At 51.4% G+C, this 19,965-nt stretch overlaps 1 pseudogene; it reads right to left on the minus strand.

The window, feature by feature from the left end:
• The window catches only part of LOC132077834 (uncharacterized), a 672,057-nt pseudogene that overhangs the window by 173,732 nt on the left and 478,360 nt on the right, over nt 1-19,965 (minus strand).

The following is a 19,965-nucleotide window of genomic DNA, read 5'->3' on the forward strand; positions in this document are numbered from 1 at the left end:
TGCTTGCCCCAAATTGTCATCACTGCCACCAGTTCTCTGCTCTAGCTGGAACCTGGGGACACTTTGTCAGTCTTGTGCCTCACAGGGATCTACTCAAAGTACAAGAATCTTCAGTGTTTCAATCTTACATTGGGTTCTTGAGAAAATTTGTGAGCCCTCTCTGAGGGACTGTGTCTGATGCAAAGAGCACCAAATCCCCAGAGGCTCATTAAAGTCCCTGTGCTGGGTCTGTGCTGCTGAGCTGGGCCGGGCTCCTGGCCCAGAGGCAGCTCCTGGCAAGGGCAGCGCTGCAGAGAGACAGCTCTGGCCAGGAGCAGCTCCTGTGCACAGCCCAGCAGGGCTGGGGCACTGCCAGGGCCCCTCAGGGACACCAGCAGGGCACAGACAGAGCTCACAGGGGCTCAGCACTGGCAGGGGACGTGGGATGTCCCCGAGGGGGCTGTGTCACAGCAGCACCTCTGGGGCTGTGTCATAGAGGCACAGAGCAGCTGTGATGTCAGCAAGGGGTTGTGTGACAGCACAGAGTGGGATGTGTGAGGTCACAGATTGGGCTATGACATCACAGAGTTTGTTGAGTGAGGTCACTGAGCAGCTACAGCAACATAGAGGGGACTGTGTGACATCACAGAGCAGGCTGTGACATCATGGCATGCCTGTATGGCATCATAGAGCAGGCTGTGATGTCAAAGAGCATCACAGAGCTGGCTGTGATGTCATGGAGCAGGGTGTGACACCATAGTGCAGACTCATAGAGGGTGGCTCTGTGACATCAGAGAGTGGGTTGTGACATCACTGGGTGACTGATTAACATCACAGAACTGGCGATGACATCATAAAACAGACTATGATGTCACAGTGTGACTTTTTGATATCACAGAGTCTACTGTTACATCACAGAGTGTCATGGACATATTGTATGAAAAATCCTTTGCCAGGATTTTTCTCCTGAGAAGCTGAGAGTCCTCAGAAACAAAAGGTAAACAATAATTATCTGCTGCTGTGGAATGCAACAGGTACATCTCTGATTGGTCTCATGTGGTTGTTTCTACTTAATGGCCAATCACAGGACTGTCTCGGACTCTCTGGTCAGTCACAAGATTTTATAGTCATTCCATTCTTTTCTACTCCTTGCTAGCCTTCTGATTAAATACTTTCTTCTATTCTTTAGGTATAGTTTTAATTTATAATTTCTTTTAATATAATATATATCATAAAATAGTAAATCAGCCTTTTGAAACATGGAGTCAAGATTCTCGTCTCTTCCTTCATTCTGGGACCCCTGTGAACACCACCACAACACAGCAGCTGGATGACATCACAGCGTGACATCTCAGAGTTGGGTCTGTGACATCACAGGGGCCGTGTGACATCACAGGATGCTGTGTGACATCACAGGGGCTGTGTGAGGTCACTGGGGATGTCACTCTGCCCCAGCCCCCCTCACAGCTTCCCCCAGAGCAGTCCAACCCTGCTCGTGCACAGCGGGGTCCCCTGTCCCCCCGGGTCCCCTCGCCCCCGGCCCCGCAGCCTCCCCCAGAGGATGTTCCACGAGATCGACCCCAGAGCCTGACACGGGGACGGGGGGCCGGGGCCCTGGGGGTGGCACAGGGGAAAGGGACCCCCAGCAGTGTCCCCATGTCCCCCAGGGCCAGAGCCTGGGCCAGGGCTCCTTCACCCTGGTACCAATGAGAGCTTGAGAGAGCTGAAAAAATCCCCAGCAAGGGAACAGTAAAAACCAGATTTAATATTAAGGGATAGCAGCACAAAGTTCCTTGGCAAGAGTCACTCTGCTCCTGACTGGACACTTCAGGAACACCAAGGAAACAAAGCAACAACAAAACCAAACCAAATACAAGTAATCAAACCAGAAATTAGGCAAGAACTGTCCCTGTGTGTGTGAAACACAAGGACAGTGAGGGCAAGGATAAAAGGAATATGGCCCAAAAGCTTATCAGAGGTCAAACTTAACAGGACTTAACTGATACCTTCAACTTCACAATTTAGGAAAAGAACAGCACTTAACATTATTTGACCTAACTTAAAACCTATGACTTAAAAATTTAAAAGAGGAATAACACTTAAAAATGTTTAACTTAGCTAATAACTTTAACTTAACAACTTAGCAAAAGTACTCTTAGCAGCCTTTAACTTAACTTAGACCTTTTGACTTAACCTTACAGTCCTGACTGACTCAGCTATCTCAGGCACTCAAACCCCTCAGAGAGCAGCATTTCTGCCACATTTCCCCAGCACAGGCACTCCTGTGTGCACACAGACACAAAAAGTCAGTGCAAGGCACCTGTGAAAAATTCCCCTGAGGACAGGACATGCTCCCTGTGGATCCTTTGACATCTCCCCAGGGGGTAAAGGGCTGAGCCTGGAGGAGTGGGGGGATCGGCCCAGGCCCCGTCGTTGTTCAGGATCCCCGAGTGCAGCAAACGGGAGAGTTCCCGGCTGGGAGAGGCCCCACTCAGAGGGAGTCGCTGGCCCAGGAGTGTCACTATAGGACACGAAAGAACACAAGCTCACACCATTGTTCTCAAGGTTAAGAAAAAAGGAGAAGTTTATTTTCTGACTCCAACATTTATAGTTTTCCAAAAGTGACAGCGTATTGGAGGGTGACAGTGACACCTCTCCAATAACACTGGTCAAACAAACAGTCCATCGACTTTCTCCTCCTCCATAAAAGAATGCAAAACAATGAGTTATTTACAGAAAGTTGTGTGAGAAAGTTCACTACAAGAATGTCAGCATCAGAAGGCTTAGAAAATCTTAAAAAAACCAGGGTGACATCTCACCCTTTTCCATTTAAAAAAGAAAAAAAGACAAGAAAATGAACAATATGAAAAAGAAAACGTGAACAATGTTTAGCGTCCATTTGTTGAGGAATCATCAGAGCGATCGCTCTCATCATCTGCATCCGAGTCATCACTCAATGATTCAAGCGCTTGATGCCTTTCATGTTGGTCACGGTTTCCATCTTGCTCATCAGCTGGATTTTGTCTCTGCGGTCGCAGGTCAGGGCAAACACATTTCAAAGGTACCTGTTGCTTTCTCGGTTGTTTAGGTGGCCTGGAAAGGCCCAGGGTGGCTTTGGACAGCCCGGCGCTTCAAAGGACGAGGAGAGACTTCTGATCTTGTCTCGGTCTCGGTGTTTATTAATTGTTTATCTAAAAGATTTTCTTTCAGCTCGACAGAGGTCTGCACAGCAAGCCAGCCATGGGCACACTGCGAGCCCCCGGGGCGGTCACTTATCTTTATACTTGAAGTTACGTATACAATATTTATAATTTTTCTTCAATATCTTCTACCTTTATTAACTGGTGAACTTTTAGTAATAACCAATCTCAAAGTGCCACCATCATTACAGAAGATGGAGGCCAAAAAGAAGAAGAAGAAGAACAGGACACGCCTCAATTCCTCCATCTTACTTCTTTAGACCCCCCTGTACAGAAATCTTAAACCCTGTGTTTTACACTCTAACTAACTTATCCCTTCACAATTCACTCAGTGAAACCTTCCCAGTCCTCATACAGGTGTCGTTTCCTGTGTTGGATCAAAGTCTAGCTACCAGACACTTCTGGCAACATTCCAGGACTCCCGAGCCCCCCAAGGGTGTTCTCGGCCACTCTGCACCTCCATCCTGAGGTGCTGAGATCCCACAGTACCCAGCATACCCCAGTGTATGTGGATACACAAGCATACCTGTTCCCCGAAGGGATAAGCTCATAGGGGCCTTCCCACTGTTTGGTGACTAAATTCTGCACCGGAACCTTTGTTCAAGGCTGATGTGCCTCGTCCATAGCCTGCAACAAGAGATGGTGATTCAAAATGACAGGATTATTTGAGTTCTGTGGCACAGTGAGATGACTGATTGTGCACAAAGCTTTTGCCAACCGACTGTGGGGGGTTTCACCTTGCATTCCCCATTTTTGTTTTTGAAGAACCTGCTTCAGAATACCATGAGGGCATTCTACAACACCTTGACTGGTCAGAGAATGAGGGATACCAAACTTGTGTGAGACACCCCACAACTGCAGGAACTGCCGCACCTTTTGCAATGCGTAAGCAGGACCATTGTCGGTTTTCACAGCAGAAGGTATGCCCAGAACAGCAAAGGCCCGCCTCCAGTGGGAGAGGACATCACGGGCCTTCTCCCCAGTGTGAGCCGAAGCCCACATCGCAGAGGAGAACGTGTCCACCATGACATGCACACACTTGAGCCGGCCAAACTCGGCAATCTGGGTGACATTGGTCTGCCAAAGCTCCAAGGCCCTAAGGCCTCCAGCGTTTACCTCTGCCAGCAAAGGCAGTCATTACATGACTCAACAATGTCATGAGCCTCAGTTGGCATCAGCTGAAACTACTTCTGATAGGTATGTGCATTCTGGTGGAAAAACCCATGGGATGCCTTGGTCAGCGCGTGTGTATCAGGCTGAGGCGATACCCACGCTGGGTTAGACAACTTGTCAGCCCTTGCGTTACCTTCCACTATAAAGCCTGGCAAATTGGTGTGACTCCTCACATGCAGAACATAAAATGGATGAACCCGGGCCTAAATGGCACAGCACAAGGTCTTCAGTAAATGAAACAAGGCAGGATTACTGACCTCCTTGAAAACCAAATGACCCAACCACTGTGCGATGTCAGCCACATAGGCAGTATCTGTGACCAAGTTGAAAGGTTCCAGGGAAAATTTCTCAAATGCCATGACAGCAGGACTCAGTTCAACAAATTGGGCTGATCCATCCTCATGACCTTCCAGAACCTGCCACTCTGATCCGTCCCTCCAGTTAACAATGGCCTTTCCTGTTCTCCCTGAAACGTCAGTGAAGACGGTGGGTCCTTGCACGTGTTCCTGGCTATTTTTGGGCCACAAAGAGATTTGTCTGAATTTCGCCATATGCAGTAGCCTATGACTGGGCAGATGATCAATGATCTGTCCTGAAAAGTTTTCCAGAGCACTCTGCAGGGACACACTGTTTGCAAAGCTCCAGTCAAAATCCTCCCGTTGCACTGGGAGTATGATCTTTGCAAGATCTGCACTCACCAATTGCAAACGCCGTTGCCGGCATTTGATTATCAAGCGAGCATCACTCAAACAATGCAGTTGCCATCTTCTGAGGCTGATGGGGCAGGAAAACCCCTTCCAAAATGTGCAAGGAATCAGACCATTTGTCACTCCATTGGCCAATGATGCTCGTGGGATGCGAATCTGGAGTGGTGATGAACACAGTGACATCAACGGAGGGATCAATGCAATAAACTCGGCAAGCCGAAACAGCTTGCTGAACCACCTGCAACGCCTTACGCGCCTCAGGGGTCAGTGTGCAAGGTGACTTTAGATCAGAGTCTCCTTCCAACAAATCATACAGAGGAGACAGCTGTGGGTCGGTTAGTCCCAAGTATGGATGTTACCAAGTGATGACACCTATAAATTTCTGAGCATCATTCACTGTCTTCACAGAATGCACAAATTGCACCTCCTGGTGACAGATCATCCATTCCAGAATTTTCACCCCCAAGTTCTTCCAAGGCGGTTGTTGTTGAACAATTTTTGGAGCCACCTGCAGTCCATGAGCATGCAAAGCATTGAGCAACCGAGGCTGAATCCTCAGCACCTCATCCTGGGTAGACGCAGCCACCAAAATGTCATCCATATAATGATACAGACGCACATCAGGAAACTGCTTGCGAACTCCAGACAAGGCACGGGCCACAGACCACTGGCATATGGCAGGAGAATTGTGCATGCCCTGGGGCAATGTCCTCCATTGATATCTCTGTGCAGGCTCAGCCTTGTTAATCTCTGGCACTGAGAAGGCAAACCTCGATCTGTCATCAGTATGCAAAGGAATCGTAAAGAAACAATCCTTCAGATCCACAATGAGGACTGGCCAGTCTGCGGGAAGCATGGTAGGTGACGGCACGCCCACTTGCCATGTTCCTATGCTTTCCATCATGACATTAATCTTTTGGAGGTCTTCCAACAACCTCAATTTCTCAGATTTCTTTTTGATGCAGAAGACAGGAGTGTTCCAGGGAATGGTAGAAGGCTCCAGATGACCCTGGTCCAACTGCTCCCGCACCAGATTCTGAAGGGCGACCAATTTATCTTGAAGGAGGGGCCACTCCGAGACAGGTTTGTCCACCAGCCGCTGAATAGGAGGCGTAGGACACTCTGCGTTCTTCATTGCAGTGGCCCACATCAAAAATCTGTCCCGATGCGCACCTCCCAGACAGACAGAACATCCCTCCCCCAGAGGTTGGCAGGAGCAGAAGTAACATGAGGCCTAACCCAGGCCATCTGTCCCTCTGGGTTCGCAACCAGCATGGGCAGCAGGCTCACGTAGCATTGTGCCGTCCCTCCCAGGCCCATAACAGACATCCCCACTGGAGCCAAGGGCCACTCTGGGGGCCAGGCGGCAAGGGAGAGAACCGTGATGTCAGCACTGCTGTCAAGAAGCTTGTGGAGGTGGATCTCCAACGGCGTCGCACCAGGAACGGACAGGGTACACAGCATCTCGGGACGGTCCTTGGTCAGGACAGCAGTCCGGTGAACTGGAGGCAGCCCAGTGGATCCAAAGCCACCAGCTCTACACAACTGGTCAGCTGTCCTGCGAACAGAGGACTCAAAAGGCACAAGTTGAGCAAGTCGCATCCCTTTCGGGATCGTGACAGGAGGGGGTAGGTATGGAGACCATGGCAGAAATCTGCCCTGTGAAATCTGCATCAATGAGCTACAGGTGCACAATGATGCCCTGAAGGGTGGCACTAGACTTCCCCATCAGGAGAGCACTCATGCCCCCGCCCAAGGGACCAAAGGCATCCAGGGGAACCTTGTGTATTTTACGACTGTTGCTGTGGTGCAGACATCCACACCTGCTGATCCTCGGGTGCTGGCTGCATGCCAGCAAAGGAGACCTCCATCGGCTCCTGGGTATGGAGAGAAGCTTGTGTCTGGGTGTGTCCCTGCTGCGCACTCCGCTTCACGTTTCCCAAGCCCAGTAAAGCCTGGCCATTAACATGAACAGTCACCTTGCAGACATTGGACATGTGATTCGGCCTACCACACCGACCACACAAAAACATGGGGAATTTGACCCTCTGTGCTTTCTTCCCCTGCTTCTTGCCAGACTGCTCTGCTGTGCCTGCCTGCCCTGCGGTGCCACCCAGACTGGCTGCACAGCGGCAGCCACGGCAGCCAGCTCCTGACCCGAGGGGATGATGTCCGCACAGGCCTCCGCCATCTGGGAGACAGTAGGAAAACCAGGCAGAGCCACTACGACCCTCCTACAAGCATCATTGCAATTACACCTCGCAAGGTTTGCAATCACAATCCTCCTTGCCACAGGATCAGGCACCTGCCTCTCCACAGATGCCGTCAGCCTTGCTGCAAATGCCATGAAAGACTCATCAAATCAACCCCCTGGACAATGGTCACAAACGGCTGCCTCGGAGTAGCCATTTCCAGGGTCTGAACAATCGCTGCAAAGCCCAACGTGTGGCACTGGTCAAGCACAAGGGGATTGAATCCAGCCTGCCCCTGAACATTGGCATAAAGCCCCATGCCCAACAGCATGTCAGCGACAATCCCATGCCTGGGGTCCTGCGGTGCCAATGCAGCATTCTGCACCACCCCTTGGGCTGCCAAATGAGCCCACTTGTTCTCAAAACCATCAAATTGCACAGGGTCAAAAAGAGAGCACGCCACACAACGGAGGTCATGAGGCGTCAGCACGTCTGTAGCAACCCTCCGGAGAGTCTGCATAACCTCAGCAGACCCCAAACCATGCTGAGTAACCGCATCACGGACTTCCTTCTCCAGTTTATACAAAAGGGGTTGATGGGTGTTATGAGTAACACCCTTGAGCAAAGGGAAAGCCTGGGGACCATCCAACAAAGCGCCCCACAGGGACAAGAACAGATGATTGACTGAGAGCCAGGTCAACACCACTCTCCTCTGCACCCCCTGCAGCACTGGCAGAGCCAGAGGAGCCCCTTCCATGACCCTGCAGATGCCGCAAGGAAGCAGGCTGACACATCTTGTTGATCTTAGTATTAGCTTCTTGCCAGAAATACCCGGGGTTCCTCGGACACAGAGTCATCTGGCACGTGGGAAGCATCCACAAATTTGACGAGGAGGGGCGACAGCCCCGGGCAGCCACTGGCCTCCTGCCAGCCATGTAAGCATTCGCGCTAAAGGTAAATACCTCAGTGCCCTGTTGCGCTGCAGCCCTGGCAGGGGGCGCCTTGGCAGGCACAGGTGCCAGCAGCACGGCCCGCAAACCCGGTGTGGACTGGGACAAGACCAGTGTGGGGCCCCCATCACCCAGTATGGGGGTGGGGCGGGGTGCCATGAGAGATGCAGCCTGTGGAGCCGCGTCACTGCGGGGCAGCACAAGGGAGCCCGGCAGAGGCCCTGTGAGCGTCCGACCTGAGACGTGAGACACCACAGCAGACACTTCCCCTGCCGAGAGGAGTGGGCTGGGCTGCCCACCCACTGAAGTGGGACTGGACGGAACACTGTCCATGGCCCCACACCCGGCGGCTTCCACCGACTGCGCATCCCCGGCAGACTGCACAGACTCAGAGATGGGCAAAGCCACCCCTCCCACAAATGAGCCCGACTCAGAGGCGGGCAAACATGCCCCTGCTGTGCTCATGGGGAGCGTCGTGGAAACACCGCAGTTCGGACAGAGTGTCCTCAACGAATCAGACTCAATCTGAGGTGGAGGCTGATCCTCAAGCACCGGGAAGGCACAAAGAGAGGGCAGCACGCCCTCTGCCCCGCCGCCTGCACAGGGCGAGGCGAGGATGGCCTGCCGAATGCAGAGAGCCCCTCGGGCTAGGGAACAGCTGGCCAAGAGCAAAATCCACCCCAGGGGAACAATCGCCATCCCCCAAGTTGGACCCGTCCCCCAGCACACCGTCCCAGGGCGGGGGAGAGAGCTCCACATCGCACAGAAACTCAAACTCCCCCTCGTCCATGTTCGAGACAGAAGGCCTTCCCTGGGAACTCCGAGAGGTACAAGAACCAGACCCTCGCCAAAGCTCCTCACACTTTTTCCACTGCCCCAGCAGCGATCCCACGTCTACAGTGCAACCATCAAAGAGGGCCTCCATGAAGCGGAGCCCCATGAGACACCACTCCTCCCTGGAGAACGCCTTCCCAGGGATCAAAAAGGGCCCTCGCTCACGGGTCCACAGAAACAATCTCTCAAAATCATTCCAGGAAATAGAAACCTGTTTCCACTCCAGGACCTCCCTCCAGAGATCCAAAATGAGGGAATCCTCCTTGAAACCCACAGCAGTTGCCATTACCCCAAGAATGGCAGGCAAAGCACCAAAGAGGGGTGACAATAAAACCTCACCGGCAATCCCGACTCTGTGTCTCAGCCCAGGCTGCAGTACATGCCGGCAGTCACCAGATGTCACTTGAGGACAAGAAAGAACAGAAGCACACACTGCTGTTCCCAAGGTGAAGGAATAAAGGGAAGTTTATTTTCTGACTCCAACATTTATAGTTTTCCAATAGTGACAGTGGATTGGAAGGTGACAGTGCCACCTCCCCAATGACACTGGTCAAACCAACAGCCCTTCAACTCTCTCCTCCTTCATAAAGGAATGCAAAACAATAAATTATTTACAGAAAGTGTATAAGAAAGTTCACTACAAAAATGTCAACATCAGAAGGCTTAGAAAATCTTAAAAAATCAGGGTGACACAAGTCTGGCTAGACTTGGCCTCTGGTGACTGCCTCTCTGGTGACTGCCCCTGCACCACTGGGGCTCAATTGCTTCCTTCCTATGGAGACCATTGTGACACTGCGGAGCATTGTAGAACCAATTGGCCATGGTGACACTGCAGGCCCTTGTGGAACCTGTTACACTCTAGGCCCTTAAGGAACCAAGGGGAACAGTGACCCTGTGGGTACCATGGATCCCAGGGGCTACTGTGACACTGTGGGGCCTTGTGGAACCAAGAACATCTTTCTGTCTCTGTTGGGCTGCATGGTCCCAAGAGACCAGTGTGAAGCAGCAGGGCTTTGTGGAACCAAGAGGCCATTGCTGCATTTCAGGGCCTTGTGGAGCCAAAGAGCCGTGGTGATCCTGCAGGGCACCTTGGATCCATGGAGACCATTGTGACATTGCAAGGCCCCATGGAATCATGGAGACCATTGTAACACTGTGGCGCCCCATGGAACCAAAGGAACATTGTGACCCTGCAGGGTCTCATGGAAGGAAGGGGCCATTGTGACACTGTGGGGAGTTGCAGAAACAAGGGGATCATTGTTGCATTACTGGCCCCAATGGAACCAAGGGGCCACAGAGACACAGAGGGGGGTTCATGGAACCAATAGACCATTATGACACTGTGAAGCCTTGTGGAACCATGGAGACCATTAGGATCCTTAAGGACTTGTCTAACCAAGGGGCCATTATGACACCTGAAGACATCATGGAAGCAAGAGAACCATTGTGGCACTGCAGGGTCCTGTGGAGCCAAGGGAACATGCTATAAGTGTGGCTGCCTTGGCCTCCCAGGGGTCACCTGACAGGTGTGACTGACCTTGGAATGTGGAAGGCCACTGCCATCTGCCCCTTAAACACTGGGGGTCTGGGCTTTCCTTTGTATGGAAAACAAATGTCAATCTTTTCCAGGTATCCATTGCCAAAATTAGGATTCCACCTCCAAATTTCTGTGTATCCAAGGATTACTGCCAGAAAAAAGCTGCCAGGAAAGACAGGTCTGGCTGGTCTTTGCCTCTTTAGGGGCAGCACTCACCTGTTTTCCAAACACTGGAAAGGGCTCTCTGCTTTTTTTTTTAATGGAAGAAAAACATCCCTCTTCTCCAAGCACAAATGTCTGAAATTAGGACTTCGCATTCATAATTTCAAATATCTAAGCGTTGCTCTAAGCAAACCTGCCAGGACAGACAGGTCAGGCTTGCCTTGGCCTCTGGTGGCAGCCATTCATCAGGTCCTGAAATTGGGGGCTCCATGGTTTCCTTCCTATGGAGACCAATGTCAGATTGGGAGCCTTGTGAAATGAAGGGACCATTGTGACACTGTGGAGCCTCATGGAACCAAGGACATCATTGCTGCCCTGTAGGCCACATGGACTCAAGGGGCCAGCGCAAAGCAGTGGCGTGGGACTTAGCCCAGATGTAACTCAGAGTCAGTCTGATTTTACCCCAGAAGAAGTTGGCCTGAGTTTCAAGCCCTGGGAATCATTTGTTTAACTTAGGGTGAACTTGACAGTTACTCAATAAGCCTTTCGTGTTGTTATGCTAACTTGTTCAAGTTCTACTCCCCTATTGGTTACTTGTTTCCCCTATATTATTGTTCTAGAGTGTTCTACTTCTAAGTGTACATGTTGTTGCTTCCCCTTTGTCTCGGGTTTTTGGATCCTGCCCCTCATACTGTTCTTGACTTCTCCATGTTTATTGTTTTTCACCCTGTTATTAAAGTTCCTTTCAAACCACTCCATTCATCCTGCCCCTTTTAATTTTTGGCACCCTTGCCCTGAAGTCATGGACCCAGAGAGCTTTGTTGCAGCCACCTTCATTGTCGCATTTGGCGCCCGAATAGGGACCATGACATTCAGAGCTCCCTGTGTCAGTCACGTCAGCTGGGGTTAGCTGATGGATACGCCAGTGCTCCCCGGGATTTTGCATTGTGCTTGGCCGATTGGATACATCGTTGCTTCAAGGGACCTTGCCCAGGATCAGCAGGGACAACGACAGTTTCACCTGCATAGGATTGCAGGTGGGTTTGGGGAAATGCAAGACATTTATTTCCCATTTTGCCACTGTGTTTTTACAATATGCAACCACGTTCAATAACTGATTTGGGGTGTTCCAGTGGCTTTTCCCCATAAGGCAGAGAAAGAGAAAAATGGGCAGCCAGATGTTAAAAGTAGAAAGGAGCACATATGGATGCTTTTATTCTCGCTGATCATGACATAATATCTTCAAAGAATGAATTAAAATCAATCAGGGGTGGATCATTAAAAATTTTCCAGACACCTCTGCTGACAAAATCCATACCACTCAAATCCACACCAGTTTTGGGACTCATTGGGAGTTAAATTGTACAACCTTTTGATCAAACGGGACCCCACTGCACACCACATGCTCCCCATCTTCCACACCATCCTTGAGACCCTTCACCAGCAAGCAGTGTGTTGAAAACTCAATCCATTGGTCACTCCTAACTCGGGACCTCCCCTCAAACCTGACTTTTTCAGACCTTCCACACTGGTCCAAGATGGCAATGGCCATGCTGTCTTCGAGTATCACGCCTCTGAGAGTTAAAATGGAAGGAGACCATATGTCACTTGAGAGCCCAACCATCCTCCCTCCATCTTGGCTCCTCCACTTCCTGCTACCACAACCTTCTATTCTGCCCTGAATGAACCTCCAGACTCCACCCCCACAACTGCGAGTCATGCCCCACTGTCAATCATTCCACCTTCACCCTGGGGCATGCCTCCAGAAGGCCAGTCTGGAAGTCTGCCATCCTAAATCAAGGCCCTTCCTTCCCAACACCTGACAAAATGGCAGTGCCCTTTACCTCACCCTCCAGCAACAATATAACCCCGTGGTCACATATACTAAGCCCAACTGTCACACTATTTCTAATCCAAATATTTCTGCTCCAAGTTCTTCTTCCTCCCCAGAAGACAGTTTGGATTCCCCAGAGCCACCTTGCCCATCAACACCAGAAGATTCCTAGGAAAGGATCCAGAAAGAAGCAGTTAAGGAAGGAGAGTGGCAAATAGTCTCGAAAATACTCATTGCCCCTGTATGTTATGAAAGAAGGGGGCAGCATCCCAGGTATCAGCCACTGGTTTATGGGGAAATCAAGGAGCTGTGTAGGGCAGCTAAAAACCATAGAAAGGACTTACCTTGTTTTAATGACCTAATGAGGGCCATGTTTGCAGCACATGTCTGAACCCTCTATGATTTAAAATGTATTATGACCATGTTGTTGTCACCTACAGAATACAGAATATGACCAGAATGTTGTCACCTCTGTGGGAAGGGGGATGGAAATGTTTACTAAATCAATTAATAGCAGACTATGCTAATAATGAGGCAAGGGCAGAATTGACAATCAACCATCTAGCTGGAGAAGGACAACACAGCCTACCAGATGATCAGGCAGCAGGTATCTCCAGAGAAGTATTGGATGATATCAAAGAGATGGCTTTGAAAGCTTTAATCCAGGTATTGGATGGTAGAACCCCCAATTTGAACTACCTTGGGTGGCTGCAGCTAAAGCTTTAGGACAATTAGACCATCTAGGGTGCCTCTTAAGTAAGCAAACCAACGCTACCTCCCTCACATTGAGTGGCGTGCTCTCAGACATAGAGACCATCAGACATGCCACCTTGCAGAACAGTGATAGAGCTTTTACTCTGGGCACATGGGCATGGCAGTGTAGACTCTGAGGGCGTGTGTTGCATGAACCTCTGCAGCCACAGTGAGTCAATCCACAAGAGCATTCAGGTACTGAAGGAAGGGTTCAAGAATCTTCAAGTGGAAAACAAAGACTGATTCAATAAACTCTTCCAATCCAAGGGACTAAAGGGTTGGATGATGTCTAGCTAAAACAGGACTAATAATTCTCTTAGTGGTTGTTGTTGTATTGTTAATTGTCCCATGTTTGTTTGGATGCTTTTAGAAAGTCTTACAAAATTCTTTCAGTTTCATCTTTGTTGTAAAACAGAAACGGGAAAGATACCCAAAACAGCCTCCTCAGGGACTTCTTGGAGGAGAGAATTGGAGGCCAGGATGGCACAAAAACCTCTTAGAGACTAAGTGTGGGAAGGAAAATTCCTTAAAGTATCTAAAAGTACTCTTAAATCCTAAAGTACCTTAAAACCCTTGAATATCTCAAAGTATTAATGAGCCCCACTGAGTGTTAATGAAAAGCTCTCAAGGGACTCATTCAAGCAGATAATTGGGGCCATGATTGCACAAACATCTCACAGAGTCTTTATCAAAAGGGAAACACCAAATACCTTAAAATATCTGAGTACCTTGAAGGATTAATGAGGCCACTGAGTGTTGTTACTGACAAAGCCTCTCCAGGGACTAATTACAGCAGATAATTGGAGGCCAGGATTGCACAAACCTGTCACAGACTTCAAGGCAAAAGCCAAACAAAAAGTCCTTTGAAAAACCTGCACAGAGGCTCCTGGCCCAAAGGCAGCTCCTGGCAAGGGCAGCGCTGCAGAGAGACAGCTCTGGCCAGGAGCAGCTCCTGTGCACAGCCAGGCAGGGCTGGGGCACTGCCTGCAGCCACCCCGGGCACAGCACAGAGGCACAGAGGGGTTAAACTCAGCCTGGGCTGGGAGCACAGATCAGAGCTCACTCGGGGCTCACTAGAGCAGAAATCGTCCCAGGTTTGTGGGAAGAGAAGCTGCAGTTCCTGCAGGGATCTCCTGGAGCTGGCACATCCCACAGCTTTGAGGACCTTTCAGGAGGACTCAGAGCTGCTCCAGGGCAGGGCTGTGGCCCTAGGGCAGGGCTGGCTTTCCCTGCTGCCCCAGCCCAGGCACAGCCCAAGGCAGCTCCTGCTGCCAGGCTCTGCTGCAGGGCTGAGCAGCCGGGGCTGCAGCCAGGGGTGCCCAGGGCTGTCGTGCAGAGCAGGGTCCTGCAGCCCAGGGCGCTGTGCTGGGCCACGGACTCTGCTGCCTGCCAGGGACAGCTCTCAGCCGGCCCGGGGAGCTGCTCTCAGTGCTGGGGAGAAGCTCTGGGGGGAAGGAGCCACCCTGAGCAGGGCAGGGGCAGCTGCTGAGAGGGGCTGGGTGGGGCAGGGCTGCTCCCAGCTCCAGACCAGCTTGGGCACAGCTCCAGAGAGCACTTTCCAAAAGAAGGTAAGCCAGGGATTGCTGTAAAGATCAGGAGCTTTCCTGAGAGTGTTTTCAATTTCCTATTTGGAGAAGGATGGGAAATTTGGGGTGATGACAGAAAGATTTTAGCTTTTTATATTTTTTTAATATATTCATAGTTCTGTAAATTACTATTATATAGTTATAAAACTATAATCTTTACTCTATTAAACTCTTAACAACTCTTAAACTATTATTATACGCTTATATAACCACAATCCTTAATTAGCTCTAGTATGTTTCCTAACCTTTCTCTTAGATTTTAGAACAATAGACAGTTTAGACAGTCTAAATATATTTCTGATATACTGTGTAGTCTTATTATCAGGAAGAGGACCTATAGGAACATTTTTTGGATTGACCAGAATGTGAGCAGTAATAACAAAAATTTTTGGCAAACAAGCCCTTGGACCTAATCCAACAGGTTTTGCCAGGGGTGTGTAACTAGGGAAACTGAACCTCCCATTGGATTTTCCTGTTAAATATCCTAATTAATCATCCTTAATAAAGCGTTGAAATCAGGCCCCGGCTGTGCCTCATCCCCACTGGGACACCTGGAAGCTTCCAATAAATGTGTGGTTTTTACTTTACTGTTCTAACACTGTTGCAAGTGGGGTTTTTTTTCCTCTTTGGGTTTTAGACAACAGGAGGATAAGAGAAGCAGAACAGGAATTGTAATCCCAGAATCACAGAACATTCTGAGTTGAAAGGGACACACAGGATCACCAAAGGAATGGTTGAACATTTACAGAGACTCCAGAACTGTAACTTTGGGTGGTCAGTCTCTCTGCTGGGAGCCTCCCAAAGGGCCCTCAGCCACTCCTCAGCCCTGGACAGCAGCAGCATCACCTCTGCAGGGCCCAGCAGGGCTCTCCTGAGCTGCCCTTGGCAGCTGCACACAGAGCCTGCCCCAGCCAGGGCCCTGCACACAGGCAGGTTTCTGTAGGGCCCCAGCCAGGGCACACAGGCTGGGATGGGCTCTGTGAGCGCTGGCAGGGACAAGGCTCCTCTCAGGAGGGAATGTCCAGGCCCAGGGAGATGCTCAGGGAAGGACAGGGGGCTGAAGAGAGCAGTGCTGGGGGCAGGATGAGGGCACTGTTGGTGTGTGGGAAGTGCCGGGCACAGCTGGGCATGGGAACACTGTCCTCAGTGCCCGGCTGTCTCTGCCCTGCCCTCTCAGGCACAGCACCACAACATCTTCTCTTGGTTCTGCCCTGCCCTGATATTGTCACTGTTATCTGCTGCTCTCAGGGAGGCTCTGGCATTTGCAGCAGCTGAGTCAGGCTCTGTCCTTGGCATTCCTGCCAGGCAGGGGTGTCCATGGGAATGGGGTGTCCAAGCTTGCCTGGCACCTGTGGGGCTGTGGGCAAAGCAGTCCATGGGAAAGGGGAATGAGCTGAGCCCCCTCCCTTGGATCCCATCATGGGCACAGCCAGGGATCTCCTTGCTGTGCCCTTCCAAGCTCTGAGCTGCCCTCCTGGTGCAAATCTGTGCCAGAGCCTCTGGGAGTTCCCTGACTGTCCCACGGGGAAGGGCAGAGCTGCCACAGCTGAGGAAATGCTGCTGGGTTTGCCAAGGGAGCCGTGAGTGTCCTTGGCACAAGGGGGTGCTGAGACCTTGCTGAGACCTTTAGGGAGGGTGAGACATTCAGGGATCCCTCTGCTCTGGGCAGGGTCTGGTTTGTCCCAGGGTGACCCAGGAGTGTGACTGTGCTCTGATTGCAGCCTAAGGTGCAAAGCCAGGGCAGCTGGTAACAAGCCCATCAAGCCCCTCACCTTCCCTCAGCCACAGGGAATCCTTTGCCTCTCACATCTGTCAGTGGCAAACTCTGAGTGCAGCAGAAATGCTGGGGATTTCTGACCTCAGAGAGCCAGGAATGATCTGTGGATAGGAACAATTCCTAAAACCAACTCCTGCCATCATTTGGTCTTGAGACTGCAGATGCTACAAAGCCTATCTCCATTAGTAGTGATTCCCCTGACAAATCCTGACTATCCAGGCTTGTCCCTCTGCCACGTGGCCACAAACCCAGGGCAGTAGGGCAGGGATAGCTCCTTGAGAGCCCCCACACACAGACCTGGCTGCCCCTGGCACACTCAGCTAGCAAAACTGGAGCTCAGGCAGGGACCTGGGTGAAGGTTTTCCCAAACAAGGGTGGGTGAGTCCCAGCAGGGTTGTTTGTACGAGATGGCCCAGGTTTGGCCCAAAGCAGCCTCTGCTGACTTGTCACTGTCCTTTTCTCCATGAACAGGTCCCCTGTGCATCCCCAGCAAATGTCCAACAGCAGCTCCATCAGGCACTTCCTCCTGCTGGCATTGGCAGACACGCGGCAGCTGCAGCTCCTGCACTTCTGCCTCTTGCTGGGCATCTCCCTGGCTGCCCTCCTGGGCAACAGCCTCATCATCAGCGCCGTAGCCTGCGGCCACCACCTGCACACGCCCATGTTCTTCTTCCTGCTCAACCTGGCCCTCAGTGACCTGGGCTCCATCTGCACCACTGTCCCCAAAGCACAATTCCCTCTGGGACACCAGGAACATCTCCTACACAGGATGTGCTTCACAGCTCTTTCTGGTTTTCTTCTTTCTTGGATCAGAGTTTTATCTCCTGACCATCATGTGCTATGACCGCTACATGTCCATCTGCAAACCCCTGCACTACGGGACCCTCCTGGGCAGCAGAGCTTGTGCCCGCATGGCAGCAGCTGCCTGGGCCAGTGCCTTTCTCAATGCTCTGCTACACACAGCCAATACATTTTCCCTGCCCCTGTGCCATGGCAATGCCCTGAGCCAGTTCTTCTGTGATATCCCCCAGATCCTCAAGCTCTCCTGCTCCAGATCCTACCTCAGGGAACTGGGACTTGTTGCTGTCAGTGTGTCTTTGGTATTTGGTTGTTTTCTGTTCATTGTTTTCTCTTATGTGCAGATCTTCAGAGCTGTGCTGAGGATCCCCTCTGAGTAGGGACGGCACAAAGCCTTTTCCACCTGCCTCCCTCACCTGGCTGTGGTTTCCCTGTTCCTCAGCACTGGCACATTTGCCTACCTGAAGCCCCCTCCATGTCCTCCCCATCTGTGGATCTGGCCCTGTCAGTTCTGTACTTGGTGGTGCCTCCAGCCCTGAACCCCTTCATCTACAGCCTGAGGAACCAGGAGCTCAAGGCTGCAGTGTGGAGACTGATGACTGGATGGTTTAAAAAACATTAATCTTCTCTTTTATTACAAATCATTTGTAGTAAAAATCACAAATAACTTGTAATAAAAATCATCTTTAATACTTCTTACTGGCTTCATTTTGGGGATTCTTTTACTTTGTTTTCTTTTTTTCATATTGTCCACAAAAAAATTATATTTTCTGTGCCATTTTTCATTTTGTTTCTCTCTACCTTGCCTGTGGCCATAGACTGTGTCAATGAGGGGCTGCGCTCTTGGTGGCTTTAAAGGAACTAAAGGATCTCCAAGCCAAGTTTTCTGCAGAGATGCCCTTTTGTTGCTTTCTCTGGAGGTGCAGCAGCAATGTCTGTGTGCAGAGCTGGGGCAGATCAGTGCTGGCACAGGAGCTGTGCCCAGCAGCAGCAGCACGTGGTGTTGCCAGTGCTGCTGCCGTGGCCCTGCTCCGCTGCCCTGGTGGCCCTGGTGTTGCTGTAGGGCCTGAGTGCTCTCGGGGCCGGGCACAGCCCTGGGGGTGGCAGTGCCGGGGCTGCAGCAGGGACAGGCCATGGGCACTGCTGGGGCAGCGCTGACGCCTCAGGCCAGGCCCTGGGGGCTCCAGGCTCCTTGCCCAGGCTCTCTCAAGAACACAGCCAGGCCAATGTTCAGCACAGAAAACATCCGTGAGCAGCCCCAGGCTGGCCGTGGGCAGGCTGGGGGCAAACAGCATGGCTGGGGCTCTGCAAGGGCCCTGGGGGAGATGGGAAAGAGCAGCAGAGCAGGGGCTGATCCATCCCCAGTGCACTGGACAGGCCAGGGCAGCGTCCCAGAACATCCTCATGGAGCTGCCAAGAACATCCTCCCTCTGCAGCCCTGGCCTCTCCCCAGCTCACACAGGTGCCCCATCATTGCAGGCACAGACACGGCAGCACTGGCTCAGCAGCCCCTGTTTGCATTGCACACTGCAGGCTGGAGCACCCCCATGCTGTTGGTGTGGGGACATGAACCTGAGGGAGCACAAATGCCATCAGCCCCTGCGGCCAGCAAGGGCTGGGGGACACCAGGGAAACCACTCAGCTTTGTCCTGGCCTCTGCAGTCAGCAAGATAGTTTGTTCCCATCAGCTGGGAGTTTCCTGTCCCACTGCAGACGCTGTTGCTCGTGGGAAGTGCAGAAAAAGCCATCTTATAAACTGTTTCAATTTTCCCTTTGAGAACTTAACATTACCACTGTCTAAAATGCTAACAATATTATAATACATCCCTTTTTGTACAATGCCGAGTTTCAAACCCATGTTAGATGTAAAAGGCAAAGTACTAAATCCCACCTGACCAAAAACAAAGCCAAAATCAGCTACCAATTTCTAAAAAAAACCACAGATAGGAAACAGACTAAAGCTTCACAAGGCAGCTGTATATACTGCTTTTAAAATTCCCGGGCAGCAGCAGCAGGGCACACCCTGCCAAGCCAAGGCAGAAACAAAGCCTCCCCCGCTGTGGAATGCAGCCTCCCCGCGGGGCAGAGAGAGCAGCCACGCCACGTGGCAAGCTGAAACCGGGGCCCCCCCGTGCCGCGTGTGCAGAGAACCCCCCTCCCCCGCACAGAGAGAGAGAGATATCCCTTGACCACGTGGAGAGAGCCGAGCACGCTGCACTGCAGAGCCGGAGGGGAAGGGCAGAGAGCACTCCCGCTCCGGCACGAATTCCAAAAGACAGCGAAACACAAGTGTCATGGGTTGACAGCCTTTATCCCAATATCGTGTGTTGTGTCTGGCAGCTGTGCCTTTTCTCTCTTCCCCCCCCCCCCCCGGTGGCCCTCTTGCCGCGGCGGGGCGGGGAAGAGAGGAGGGAGGGTTTGACCAGGCCTCTTTGGCTTTTTGCTTTTGCTGCTTGGCTTGGCTAGCAGCTTTGCTTGCTTGC

This window comes from Ammospiza nelsoni, chromosome 10, assembly GCF_027579445.1.
Source record: "Ammospiza nelsoni isolate bAmmNel1 chromosome 10, bAmmNel1.pri, whole genome shotgun sequence".
NCBI lineage: Eukaryota > Metazoa > Chordata > Aves > Passeriformes > Passerellidae > Ammospiza > Ammospiza nelsoni.